This window comes from Armigeres subalbatus, chromosome 2 (assembly GCF_024139115.2).
Source record: "Armigeres subalbatus isolate Guangzhou_Male chromosome 2, GZ_Asu_2, whole genome shotgun sequence".
Classification (NCBI taxonomy): domain Eukaryota; kingdom Metazoa; phylum Arthropoda; class Insecta; order Diptera; family Culicidae; genus Armigeres; species Armigeres subalbatus.
This window is the reverse complement of record NC_085140.1, coordinates 293,425,524-293,440,689: the sequence shown is the minus strand read 5'-3', so window position 1 is coordinate 293,440,689 and position 15,166 is coordinate 293,425,524. Positions and strand designations below refer to the sequence as shown.

The 15,166-nt window shown below is 43.4% G+C and overlaps 1 pseudogene; it reads left to right on the top strand.

Moving 5' to 3' along the window:
* LOC134209803 (protein arginine N-methyltransferase 9-like) overlaps positions 1 to 13,795 on the top strand; it is a 20,387-nt pseudogene extending 6,592 nt beyond the window's left edge.
* The last annotated feature ends 1,371 nt before the right edge of the window (positions 13,796 to 15,166 follow it).

The window sequence follows — 15,166 nt, the reverse complement described above, 5'->3', positions numbered from 1 at the left end:
CGAAGTTACGCATTGCTGGCTTTCCTCCAGCTAGTGTCAAACAGTACAGTGACCAATTGATTTTTCCCACCGATAAGCCGCCATTACCGGAGCGTAAGCTGGATTTAACAAATATGCGTACAACTGCTTTTTTTTAATTATAACAGTTATTTATTGAACAGTTTCTTTGAACAAGAAGTCGGAATCCCTTCTCATTGTTGATAAATCCCGACGCGAGATCGGCAGACCTTGAAATCATTTGATAGTTTGTCGATTTTCCTTTCTCATCGTGAGATCCAGCCGTCAAAATTGTCACCCTGGGCTACCGCGCGACCAACACACTCTGGTCACGACGCACGCACGACGCAATCTCCGATCCCCTGAACTGCGAGACGGACGAGATTCAAAAAATCGATTTTTCTGTTTTGCGCACAGCTTCTGGTGCTAAAAGGTCCTGCAGTTTCGCGTGAAAAGTTCAATTTTCGGACATGGATCCTTAAAAGCGACACAAACTATCACCGTGACTCGGCACAGATTTAGTTAAGCGTATCCAGAATCAAGCTGGTTTAACGCTTGTCTGCACCTTGAAGAAACGGAAAGCGGAAGATGAGCAGCGATGAGGAAATTTTAAGGTGGACGAATTAAAGTTGTGAATACGACCAGGACGCGCGCGCTAAGCTTCGGAAGGACTTCTGGCCTGCAGAAAATTCTGACAGCAAAAAGCACCGGACCTGCGTGGAAGCAGAATACAGAACTGTGGCACGGCGACCACTCGCTGACAAGGACTCGCTGGAGGAACTGCTGCTGTTTCGTGGTCAGTGCGACCGACCAGTTGGAACTGGAGGAAAAGTTCCACAGGTGTTCGAAGTTATCGACAGGGTTGAGTTGTTCCCGGAGCATCCGGAGCGCTAATGAAAAACCGGAGTGCGTTGCAACGGTAGTCCTGGTTGGCAGGTTTGTTGCGAGGGCTCAGTGGTTCCTGATTACATTCTTTTATTCTGGTTTGGGACCATTGGTGCATGTTATCAGTGTCGTTTTTAAATGATCACAATTGTTTTAGTTAAAGATATGAAACTCAGTAACTTTTCTAGGTCAAAACTCCAAAAAGGTGTGGCCTGGGCAAAAATAGAAAGAGTTAGCCCATGGCAGCTGTTCTTTATCGCAATGGAATAAAGACAGGATTCGTTTGGACATTGTCGACGTTCGATTCGTTGCAATATTTGCTAGTAGGTTTGAAAAACGCCGAAGATCGATAAATCACTGACTGTTTTCAAAGTCGGAAAATTTGGAATTCTTAATCTAAGCGATAAAACAACTCAAGTTGAACAATTTATTTTTTGAATGTATCGTAATGTTTCCTCACTTAATGTATCAAATCAGCAAGAAAGTTTAGTTGATTAGGAAATGTTAAGACGCATGTTTGAACAAATTAACTCATCAACACCAATGACAATTATAACTTTTGAATTAGATCCGGTATCCGTGTTTCTTCAAACTATTTCTTGAATTCTCACTTGGGTATCCAGTTGTATATTGGTATGATCCAAAAATCCGAGGAAGAATTGTCTTTCAGTCTATGTCACGTTGATGTATATCAAGTTCCGGTAGAAGATGATAAGCGATGTTTTATCCACAATTTCATTTAGTGTTCTCAGCTACATGTACCTACATGAAGAAGTTCACAATGCATCTTCAAATGTGGGTGAGCGTATTACCAATCGTACTTAAATTATGCATTATGGATCACTAAATAATGTTATACTCTAGTATTAGATGATGATATACTCATACAAAAATATATGTATTTATAAATTTCAATTTTTTCATAATTTTTTTGAAATATCACCAACCGTTGTACAAACAAAACCATCCTTCAAATTCCGAACCAATGAGACAAATAGTTCTTTTGGATTATATTCACATCAACAAAGTGGTAGTTCGTCCCCAAATTTGCCTATTTAGAATACAGTAATATCTTCCAATTTTATCACACCTGTTGAATTTTAGGATAAATGGAAGGTCTGACCAAAAGGCCGAAAGCATAAAAGGTCGGATGCAAAAAGTGAAACCACAAAAAAGAAAGCACACAAAGGCCAAATCAACAAAACGCTGAAACTACATAAGGCCGAATTACAAAAGAAATGAGACAAACAGACAGAACTGAGACAGCCCATTTCGTTTAATCTAGGACCTATAATCCATGAATTAATTTGAGTACCTGCAATCAAAAGCTCTGTTGCTCTGTGATTGGCTATTCAAATTAATTCATGAAAAAATGTACTTAGGTCCTTTTGAAAGTTAAGGAGATTTCTAGAATATTCGACTTTTTTTATGATTTGTTGCCAAAAGTCACACTTTCTGCTTAAATTGGGAGAGTGAAATACATGGAACCCCATTGCCGGAGTTATAAAGCATTTAGCTAAAAACATAGTAATTTTAAAGTAAATTGTTTTACTTGTTACTGATCGTCGAGTAAATAGTGCGTCATCATTGCCATGCCATACCAATAAGCATGCGTCAGAAGCGCACCACCGGTACAGGATAAATCGGCGAGTCGATTCTCTGAGCCATGAATCCATGGAATTTGACTCAGACTCGTGTATCAGATTTAAGAATGTGACTTTTCCCAATATTGTCTGTTGATAGTTAGTTTACTACATCAGCAATGGATAAAAATGATTATCGTTACTGTACCATAGCCTAATATTTATGTATACAAACCAGTTTTTTTGCATCCTTTCTATTACCGTGCAATTGGGATTGACGCTATGAATATATAAGGGGCCCTACACGCTCCGAGTTACGTTGTAATAATCCTTTTGATTCCGCCCTGCCCATAGCGAACAATAGTTGGTACAACCAAACCCAATATTTAGTCAGCTTCTTTCTGTATATGCTGATGTGTTTGGTGCTTTTTCACGAATACTGAATTGGATGTATTGAAATTGAAATGAAATTGGACTAGAAAAGTAACGATCGATTTGAACTGGAATGGGATTAGAATTGGTTGTGGATTGAATTGAATTTTATTGGAACGGAATGGTATGTTATTGAATTTTATGGATGATGGATTGATTGCGATTGAAATTGCTTTTAGAGTTGAAATTGTTTAGAGTTGAAATTGTATTTGATTGTGATTGGATCCGAAGTGGATTTAAATTGTATTGGTACTGGATTTTCACAGTCCATAGGGAATTCCTCCGATGCATCCTGAGTTCTTCCAGAAGTTTCTCCCGGAGTTCTCAAGATTAAGCTCGAATTTTGTCCCAGGAATTTATCCGGAAGTTCCTTCCGAAAGTTCTTCTCCCGAAATTCCTCCGGCTTTCCATGAATACCTCCATAAGTTCCTCCCAGAATTAATCCAAGCACCCTCCAGAAAATGAAATTGGATTGTTCCATGTTCAAGTTCTCAAGAATTCCTCTGAAAGTTCTCCTGGAATTTCCGTAAGTTTTGCCGGAATTTCTCCAGGTTCTTCTGGACCCACCGTGCCCATCCAAGAATGGCCCCGGAAGTCGAAATTCAACCGAAGTTACTTCCAGAACTCCAACTAAAGTTCCTCCTGAAATTCCTTCGAAGTTCCCTCCCGGAATTCCTCCTGAATTCTCCAGAGTTCCAAGTTCAAGGAAGTTCTTCCCGGAGTTCCCAAATTCCGAAGTTCCCTCCAAGAATTACTTCCGAAGCATTTCGGACTTCCTGCGGAAGTGCTCTCCCAATTTTTCCGGAAGCTCTTCCCTGAATTCCTCCTGATAAATTTTTCCCCAACTCCTTGGGAGTTCCACTCCGGAATTACCCGGAAGTCTTTCCCAGGATTCCTCCCAGTTCTTCCTGAATTCCAGGTCGGAAGTTCTTCCTGGAATTATACCGAAAGTTCCGCTACATTGCTCCGGGAATCTTCCACCTGAATTCAAACGAAATTCCTCCTTGAATTCCTGTAGGAAGTTCTCCTGGAATTCCTCTGAAGTTCCATGAATTTCTCGGTTCCCTCAGAAATTCCTCGGAAGTTCTCCGAATTCCTTCGGAAGTTTCCATCCGAAATTCCTTCGAAGTGCCTCCCGAATTCCTTCGAAGTTCCAGAATTCCTCCCAGAATTCTCCGAAAGTTCCCCAGAATTCCTCCGGAAGTTCCCAGTTCCTCCAGTCTTCCTCGAATTCATCGAGTTCCTCCATTCTCAGAATTCCTCATTCTCCAGAGGTTTCTCCCAGGAATTCACTCGGAAGTTCCTCAGGATTCCTCCTGAAGTTCCTCCAGTTGAATTCCTCGGAAGTTCCTGATTCTGGTTCTCAGGAAAGTTTCCAGTCCTCCGGAATTCCTCGGAAGCTTCTCCAGAACTTCTCCGGAAGTTCCCTCCAGAATTCAACCCGGAGTTCCAGAATTCCTCCGGATAGTTCCTCCAGAATTCCTCGGAAACCCAGAATTCCCTCAAAGTTCCTTCCGGTTATAGGTTTCCTCGAATTCCTCGGGAAGCTTCCTCCAGGAATTGCCTCCGGAAGTTCACTCTAGAATTCAACGAAGTTCCTCCATGTTCTCCGGGAGTTCTCTCGTGAAATCCGGAAGTTCCTCCAGGAATTCCTTCGAAGTTCCTCGATGGGTCCTTGAAAGTTTCTCAGAAAGATTCCTCGGGTTCCCAGGAATTCCTCGAAGTTTTCCAGAATTCCTTCCGAAATTCCTCCCAGTAATCTTCCGGAATTGTCCTTCAGAATTCCTTCAGAAGTTCCTCCAGGAATTCTTCCGGGTAATTTTGTCCAGGAATCTCTCCGGAAATTCCTGAGAATTACCTGTAGCTCCTTCCGGAAATTTCCAGTTGCTCCAGGAATTCTCCTGAAATTATCTCACATTTCCTCTGAAGTTGCTCAGCATCAGCCAGGAAGTTCCTAAGCAGGAATTCTCCGAAGTCTTCCGTGAATTTCTCCTGGAAGTTCTTCCAGGAATTCCACAAAAAGTGCCTCCTGAATCCATCTGGATGTTCTTCAGGAATTCCTCCGGAATTTCCTCATGATTTCCTCGCAAAGTTCCCCCACAGATTGCTCCGTAAGTTCCTCTAGAGTTCCTCCAAGTATTCCTCTTGGAAGTTTCCGAAGTATCCTCCTTGAGTTCCTTTTTGAAAGCCTCAATGTATTCCTCCTGTTTCTTTTCGAAAGCTTCTTTTTCAATCTGTGATTTCTATAGAAAATCGTTCAAAATTTCTTAAGAAATTTTTCTATACCCGTCAATTAATTCCACTAATAGCTGCTTCAAAAATTCATAATTTTCCTGAAACTTTCGATTTTTGACCCTTCCTCGAAGTACCCATAATTTCACTTTGTATACATGCAGGTGTGTTACGTATTAATCTATCAAGAAATCTCGTGAATTATTAAATAAAATGTATGGTATTTTAGGTAAATTCACTTTGACATTGAAAATTTAATTATAACAAATGATATGACATGGAATAATGCCTATTTTTCTCTTTATTTGTTTCAAAAGAAACAAAATGATATTAATTGAGGAACATATAGAAGCATGTACAAAAAAATCTTCTCAGAAAAGCAAAACGTAAACATTGAAAGGATTTCAAAAATCTCTTCAGTGGAAGGTAGATAGCAAATGGGAGCATGTTTTGAGACACTAATAGATCACTTGTATGCATGTATGTGTGCAAATTCTGGAAATTTACCATAAAAATTTCTGCCTATTTTAAGGTATTGAACAAGTTTAGTTTTACCAAATTACATCCATAAGGAAATATATGTTATTATTAACGCTATTGAGTTTCGCTCAGATCAATGACTGATTTAGTTAGTTCTGATTAATTATCGAGGTCTCTGGAAATTACGTACAATATATGCAACCAGCGTTACGATAGTTACTAACCATGTCACAATAGTTAATTCAACCGACGAGCGCCTTATAGATAGGCAGCATGAAGTACAGTACGTTATCATTCGTTGAGTTGTCACTCAACCCATGACATCCGCCTTTGGGTAGGCAATTATTGGTCACTTTCACGGAAAATCGCCGTGGGAAGCTAGAGTAGTTTTATCTCGTTTTAAATATTGGAGTCTGGAAAATTTCACAATTGGCGAAGGGTCAAAATCTCACTGTAGGTGGATTAATCTGCTTTTTAAGATATGCTCCTTTGGTAATTCTATCAGTAATTTCAATAATCAATGCCTTTTGAGAAATTTCAAAAGTTCTCTATGGAGTCTCTAGTAACTCTAAATTTTTTTTAAATTACTTCCAACTTAACAAACATTATCTACTTAATCACAGAATTTCCCGCCGAAAATCCCAAAAGTCTCCAGATAGTAGAGGTATTTTTCAATTTAAGTTCATATGGAATTTTTCAAAACTTGACTATGAAATTTTGTAGTTGAATATCTATTGGCGTTATGACATTTATAATTCGAAGAAAAAATGTGGGACATTTGAATAATTATATTGTCAGGCGGGTTTAGAACAATACAAGTTTGACCGGAACATACTTACACAGAAAGAAATGTCGTGGTCAAAACTACTATTTTGTAGACTATGCTCTGTTTTTAAAACTTAAATCGTCTCTTGCTTCAGAATTTGTAGTGCTGGTCTAATCATAACATTATCACGGCGATATTCTTGGTCACCTACTGCTACAATAGTAGAAACGATCGGAAACAGGATCTACTACAGTCGCACGGGATCATTCCTTCTCCGTTGGTGTTCTTTTAACGAAAACGATCATAATTCAGCTTAGCTTCCTGTCGATTACGTTGCAGCTTCTCTTTTACTCTCTCTTTAATCTTGGGAAGATATTTAGGAACCCAAAACGGGTCCGGTCGACTCTTTTGCCGTTGACTTCGGAGAGTTCACTTCATAGTATTCCTCCACTATATTAGCACTGCCCACAAATCCTGTTTTGATTTAGATGCTTCTTCAGAAGCGACCCAAGTAACCAAAAGTTCCTTTAAGAGTACATTTTTCGCTTAATCAGCTTCACTGAATCCCCAGTCGGCTGCAAACTTACGGGATTCCGTGCTAACGAACTGCACACCGTTATCAGTGGTTTCGATCTGATGAGGTTTTCCAAATCGAGCAAAGTTTCTTTTGCAACCAAGGTAATAGCCCCTGTATTTATTGCTTTCAGCTCGTCGATTTCGAAATAATCCGAATAGTGATCAGCCGTTGTCAAACACACGGACTTCTGTCCATCAAGCTCGACTTCGAATAAATCCAATCTTACTTTCAGAAATGGGTAATATGGTATTTGATGGCTTTGCACCAGACTAAGGCCGGAGTGGCCTGTGCAATACATAAAAGTCTTCTCCATTCAGCTCGGTCCATGACTGCACTCCGCCAACCACGCAGTCTGCGAAGGGTTCGCAAATCGTCCTCCACCTGATCGATCCACCATCCACCGTCGGATCGTTGTGGAGAACCATTTTCACCGGATTACTATCCGACATTCTGGCTACGTGCCCGCTTCCACCGCAGTCGTCCGATTTTTCGCGGTGAACGATGGATGGTTCTCCAATATTGATGCTACCGTGGTTCATCTGCTCCTCCACGTACCGTCAGCCATCTGCACCCCACCATAGATGGTCGTTGGTCCTCCACGACATCGTCCAGGTCTCGTGTCCATAGAGAACTACCGGTCTAATAAGCGTTTGTAGATTGTTAGTTTGGTACGGTATGAACTCTATTCGATCGGAGCGTTTTGCGGAGTCCAAAGTACGTACGATTTTCTGTCATGATGCGTCTTCGAATTTCTCTGCTGTTATCGTTATCGAACGTCAGTGAGCCCAAGTACAACCAATATTTTTTTACACGGTCGGTATTCTTGAATTTCCCGGTTAACCCAATTTTTCACAGCTTTTTAAATACCACCTGAATTTTCTTTGATTTTTTGTGATTTTTTCATGGGGTTAACCTACAGTTTCATTAATTCTAAAGGTCGTAATCAATTAAAAACCCAAACGTAAAAAAACTGCGTACACGAATTCTTCAACCACCTCGATTTCGTCACCACCGATAGAAACTCGTGGTGGTGGCTTACATTGACTCCTGAGCCTCTTCTTATCATACTTCTGTCTTCGACGTGTTGATGACTATCCAATCCGTTTAGCTTCGCTTTTCAGTCTGATGTAGGCTCTCCATCCTCTCAAAGTTACGTGCCATATCAATGTCATCGGCGAAACCAAATAACTGGACGGACTTCGTGAAAATCGTACCACTCGTATCAATCCCTGGCAGCAGAGACGATGTATATATATCCTGGGCAGCAGGGACTATGTCCAAGGGCTTGACGATCCCTCCCCAGGCCATCCTGCGAGCTGGGGGCCTGCCTAGATGCGGTGGGGTTTACAGTTGGCCCCATGTCCCCCATAAAAGCTGCATGGTCCGCAGTAGGCCCCACTAAAGCGACCGTGTGCCGCTCAAAGCGCAGCGTTTCCAAGCTCTGGGTGTTGCGGGACGCTAAATGCCCGACACGACGGCCCTCCGACGAGACAGGGAGGTTTGCGCAGGCCCAATAAGCCGCTCTGGAAAACCAATCACGAACAATATAAGAGATAATGCGACTCGATATAATCGGCAAAGAAGACTCAATACAGGATCACGATTGGAAGCCCGGAACATGGAATTGCAAGTCGCTGGTTTCGTAGGTTGCGACAGGATGATCTACGATGAACTACATCCCCGCAACTTCGACGTCGTGGCGCTGCAGGAGACGGTTGGACAGACAGAAAGTGTGGAAAAGGGCAGCGAGCGGCTACCTTCACCAAAGCTGTGGTGTACCACCAACGAGCTGGGAACCGGCTTCATATGGGTAACAAGCCAACGCGTGATTTGGTGGCAGCTATCTAACGCAAGGATGTGCAAGCTGAGGATTAAAGGCAGTTTATTCAACTATAGCATCAATAACGTGCACTGCCCACACGAAGGAGACCTGACGACGAGAAAGGAAGCATTCTACGCACACTTGGAGCAGACATACGATGGATGCCCACCAGGGACGTCAAAAATCGTCATCGGGGGACATGAACGCTCAGGTAGGAAGCAAGGAGAAAATGCATAGACCGGTCATCGGACCGGATATTCCACACCGTATCGAATGACAACGGGCCAACGATGGCTAAACTTTGCAGCCTCCCGCGGAATGGTAGTCCGAAGCACCTTCTTTCCCCGCAAAAATATCCACAAGTAAACATGAAGATCACCTAACCAAGAAACGAAAACCAAATCGTCCACGTTCTAATCGACGGTAAATTCTTCTCCGACATCACGAACGTCCGCACTTACCGCAGTTCGAATAACGAAACCGACCACTACTTCGTTGCAGCATACCTGCGCTCAAACTGACGAAAGCACAACACGCGTCGAAGTCGATCGCGGCGGGTCAATATTGGCGGCTGGCAAGACGGTAGATGTTTTTCAAGAATATGCGCAGTAGCAGGAAGTGGTACTCCCAACGGAAGAGCATCTACAAAGGTCTCTTGAAGATGGCTGGAGAGACATTCGATCCGCCATTGCAGCACCTCAACCGCTGCTCTAGGCACGGTGCCCCCGGATCAGAGAAACGACTGGTATGATTTAAGGAAGCAGAGCAGTTGGGTAGAAGAAAAGAACGCAGCATGGGCGATTGCTGCAACACCGCACGAGGGCGAATGAGGCACGATATAAACTGGCGCGGAACAGTTAAACCGATTTCTTCCGGAGGAAAGCGTCAGCAGGAAGATCGAGACCGAAGAGACGGAGCAACTGTACTGTGCTAATAACAACACACACGAAAGTTCTATGAGAAGTAGAACCGTTCACGTGGCGTAACATGTGCCAGTCCGATATGTGTGTAAGGACATAAACTGAAGCTTCTACGAACGAGCGTGAGGTGATCCAAAGGTGGCGTCAAAACATGAAGAGCACCTGAATGGCGATGTAGCAGACGAAGATGGCGGTATGGTGAAGGCCATGGGGAACGCGCGCAGGATATAATTTACTGGCCTGGAATCTTCAGGAACCAGGAGGAGATTGGCCGCCTGAAGAATAACAAAAGCCCCTGGAGTTGACCAACCACCAGGAGAGCTTGGCATTTAAACACGGTGGTGTGGCACTGGCCAGAGCGCTGCACTGGGTCATTACCAAGATTTGGGAGGAGGAAGTTTTGCCGCAGGAGTGGATGGAAGTCGTGTCCTATCTACAAAAGGGCAATAAGCTGGATTGTGCAACTACCGCGCAATCACATTGCTGAACGCCGCTTACAAGGTAATTTCCTCCCAAATTTTATGCCGTCGACTAGCACCAATTGGTAAGGAGTTCGTGGGGCAGTACCAGGCGTTTTATGGGCGAACACCAGCACGGACCAGGAGTTCGCCATCGCCGCACTGCAGAAATGCCGCGAATACAACGTGCCGACATCATCTATTAATCGACTTCAAAGCCGCATATGATACAATCGATCGGGACCAGCTTATGGCAGCTAATGCACGACGGATTTTCGGATAAAAATGACGGTTGATCAAAGCGACGATGGTTCAAAGATGTGCGTAGTTCGTGTTTCAGGGCATCTCGAGTCCCTTCGAAACCCGAAGAGGGTTACGGTAAGGTGATGGTTTTTCGTGTCTGCTATTCAACATCGCTTTGGAAGGGGTAATACGAAGAGCAGCTCCAGCTATTTGGCTTCGCCGACGACATAAATATTATGGCACGTAACTTTGAGAAGATGGCGAAGCCTTCATCAGACTAAAGAGGAAGCTGGGCGAATCGACTAGTCATCAACACGTCGAAGACGAAGTACATGATAGGAAGAGGTTCAAGAGAAGACATCAGGGGAGCTACCCACCGTGAGTTTGCATCGGTGGTGACGAAATCGAGGTGGTAGAAGAATTTGTGTACTTGGGCGCACCAGGACTGCCGAAATGATACCAGCAGAGAAACGGAGACGCATAGTGGCTGGAAATCAAAGCATACTTTGACTCCGCACTCTCCGATCGAATAGAGTCGCCGCCGTACCAAACTGACAATCTACAAAAACGCCTATTAGACCGGTAGTCCTTCATGGACACGAGACTCGAACGATGCTCGTGGAGGACCAACGCGCACTTGGAGTTTTAGAAAGGAAAGTGCTGGATGTACCATCTATGGTGGGGGTGCATGGCGGACGGCAGTGGAGGAGGCTAACGAACCACTGAGTTGCACGGGCTGTTGGGAGAACCATCCATCGTTCCATGCGAAATCGGACGACTGCGTGCTCGGCAGCGTACCAGTGTGTCGGACAGTAATCCGCGTGAAATGGTTCTCGACAACGATCCGACGGAGCACAAGAAGGCAGGGGCGCGCTGGCAAGGTGGATCGACTCAGGTGGAAGATGACGCGGAGCCCTCCATGAGCTGCATGGTTGGCGACGTGCAGCCATGGACCGACCGAATGGAGAAGACTCTTATATACCACATGGCCAGCTTCGGCCTTGAATAGACCATACATTCCCTTGACACGGCTTGATACCGTAGGGGTAGACGTCATATTATTAGCTGCACTGAAGTGCTCCTGATAATATGACCAGATTTACATCGCTACACACTGCTCAATAGTGTCTAAATATATTCCCAGTGTAGCTGGGTGTAAGGTGTAAGAAGGGTAAATACGTTCCGACACTTCAGGATCAGTAATTAATCACCATCTAACCTGTATCAAACATCTCTCTGGTCGGGAGAAAAACTTCGGCGCTCACGAGTGTGGCTGATCACACCAGTTTTGTGCTCCGGCCCCGATTAACAAGTTAGAATGAAGGTGAGTTTCGTCTTTTTGTAATGAGTTCAGCGCATTCCAGACCATTTTAAATTTTCATCTATTTTTTTGTCAAGTTATTCTGTTAATACTGCGATACTACTTACTATAACATGTATTTATATATTTTCTTTTTCCGCATGCTTTTTGTTATCTGCCTAGCTATGGCCGCTCGTTGGAAGCGTCGATCTGTTTCGAACGGGTCCTCCTGCAGGACCCCAAGTACTTGAAAGCATACCAAAATCTCCAGAATACCAAGTGTGAGCTGGTCGAGCGATGGCACTTTCGGATGCTGAACGACGAGGTCCGGCAACGCGTATTCTTACCGGGCGTAAGCCATCCAGAATCAAATCAAGGCCGGTCATGGGAGGTGCTGGACAGCTGGAACCGACCGGTCTGCTGTCGTTGTATGCGCTGAACTGCGAGGGCATCCAAAAGGTGGCCGCATGTGATGGTTCGGAAATTATGGTACAGATAGCGCGGGATGTTTGAAGTGAACGGGCTAGCGATAGGATTTGTCTGTTCCAAAGTTTCTCGCAGGATTTGCAGATTGCGACAAGTTTTCGCTGATCGTGACCGAGACGTTGATTCTGGAGCCTTCTGGAGAGGGATCCGAGACATTGGATACGCGAAGGAAGAGCTTGTTGCTGCCAGAGGGGAGAATCATTCCCAGTCAAGGATTTTGTATGTCCGGTTATAGATCGCGCACATTAACCGCAAGCAATATTCTGATCAACGAAGCATTTAGGCAATGATTTTAATCTACCGGGAGCAATTGTTTGATTTCACGCGAGGGAACCAAATGTTACGATGCGGAGGTGATGTTAGTAGAATTAGAGCGAACGACGACTTCGATTTCGTCACGGACACCGTCTGTACAATGACAGTCGATTTAATGATCTTGAGTGCTTGAGCGATGCCAGGAAGGTTTCTGGAAGAGGCAAGTTTGAATTAGCTTGTTTGACAGATGGCATTTTAGACGGATTTGTTGTTTGGTTCGATCTCAGCGTTGGATGCTTAAAGAGAATAAATACACGGATCCAACGACCAACACCTGTTGAACTGTTTATATTTAAACTAAATCAAAGGCCTCTGTTGCTGGCGCGATCAACAACTTGCTTGACGTGATGTCCTGCAAAGATGGGGCCTATCAATATCCCATAATCTTAATTCTATGGATAATCAAACCTGTATCGATGAGCACGTTGGAGTTTCTCAATGACTGTGAATATACAAAATTAACCACTGATATAGAAGACTAGAAGATCTCGAAAAAGTTCTCGATTTATCCCTATTTCCGCATGCAGGCCAGCCTCAAAGAAGGAAACTTCCATGCTTTTTTGCTTGGATCAAGCTTGAAGATCTAATTGAGTTTATCACAATCAAAATGACATTCCAATGTCTGCCATTATGCTGTTGAGTTCCTCTTCCCGAAGTATTCCCTCCTCAACGATTATACTCTGACCTGATCATTCTTCAACCAGTAGATGTATTCAATAAATCAACAGCGAACACTACTGTCAGTAGGTCAGTCCCTTCCGAAACCTAAACCCACTGGATCCATAATCCCTCACAGGTGGAACTTTGGCAGCAGCATTCAATCCGATTGATCGTCAAATGTTGCCGGGTGCAGAATCCTGAATTGCGCGTTCCACATCGATAGGTACCTCCACCTTGAGACGGAAACCACCTCGATCTGGGTCCTTCACTCATCGGAATCTTTCCGAACCGGTCAAGCTGGCCGGAGGTACACTTCTGATGGAAAGCTCACGAGGTTGAAAAACGAACTGGCCTTCAATGAACTGACAAACTGGAAAGTTGTATCCATGCCATATTGTACCATTATCAGAAGAATTTCAAGCCGCAGAAGGAGTTTTCTTAGCACCCATCGGGTCTCAGAGTTTCGCCAAGCAATCGCTTCTTTATCATTCCAAAAGGATGCATTCCAACGTAACGTTTTAGCGGAAGTAGTAACAGAAGAAGGAGAAGAAGGCGATGAGAATCAAAAACAAAGTGGACAAAGTCAATAATATTGTAGAATCAGCGGAGTTATCATGCGATCTGCTTGACAGTCAGTAGGAACAATGTTCTATAAATTTAGTATTATTAGTACAACAGTAACATACCTTAACAGCATGGTAGATATTATTATTATTAACACTTGCACCTCTTTTGAAAAAGATTTAAATCTTGAGTCCAAGACCAAAGTGAAGAGAATTAACTAGTCATTACCACTAGTAACGCAACAGTGCGAAACCTACAACACAAATTACACTTTCTGAGGACCCTACCAGAGTAATTTCTGTAGTATTGCAGAATAGAAACCTGCTGTTTGTTTCAACTGGTGAAGATATCGCTGCCTGCACTGATAACATTGGTGATAACTTCTGCCAACATAGAAGGTTTTGTCTGGTTTTTGGTGGCTAGGCCCGCCAATTTGCGCCGCCGAAAATCATTCGTTATCGGCACCTCGCCGGAAAACCTTCCGTCTCCGGTATCCCGCCGGAAAACAATTTGTTTCGGTACTACGCCGAAAATCATCCGTCTTCGGCACCTACCGGAGTCCCGTCATCGCTACAAACATCGTTCACAGGTATGTGGAAACCTTTATAATCATGGCCGAAAGCTTCTCAGGTTTAGCCTAAGCCTGGAGAAGTTTATCGTCTAACCCGAATGAACTGGTTTATTTAAATGAAAGTTGAATTAGAAGTTCTTGATGCCAATTGATTTCATTTACAGCAACACTGTTCTTGTACGTTTTCGATCATTTCGTTGGTATCGCTTTTTTTCAGACTTCTATTCTTTTTCGGGCATGTATTGTTGGGTTGAACGAAGGAACGAGAGGAACGGGATACGCGAGAGTGGCGCTAAAGCCAAATTCTATTAATTATCACAGACGATTTAAAACGGTTACAAAGCACGTCTTCGTTAGGCCACTTTTTCCCTGTTGGGAATTTTTTAATCACTGCAGTGACCATTTCCATAGGATCTATTGTGATATATGCCCTCACTATAGTAGCTTTTGTCAAGTTGACGCATCACGTTAAGTGTAGTATAAATTGCATCACCTTGACTACCAGCGTCTTCCATGGTATTACCGTGGGGGCACTAAACCGTACACTTATGCACCTTAGTATATGGAAAAGTCAATAGAAATAGGAATCGAATGTAAATAAAATGTCATTTGACACAGGCGATGAATATTTTCTACTTTGATGTGTTTCATATTTACCCACAAACCATGAAAAATCAATAAACAATGAATTAAATAACTACTCCTGAATCGAAATCCGTCCACTGTAGACGGATTTCGATTCAAAGGATGAAAATCCCTACAGCTATTTCTTAACTAAATATTTAAATTGAAACAGACGACTGAACTACCATCAAATAGTTCGATACGCACCTTGGAGAAGCAATCCTCTGATTTGTATTCCGCTTATCTTATGT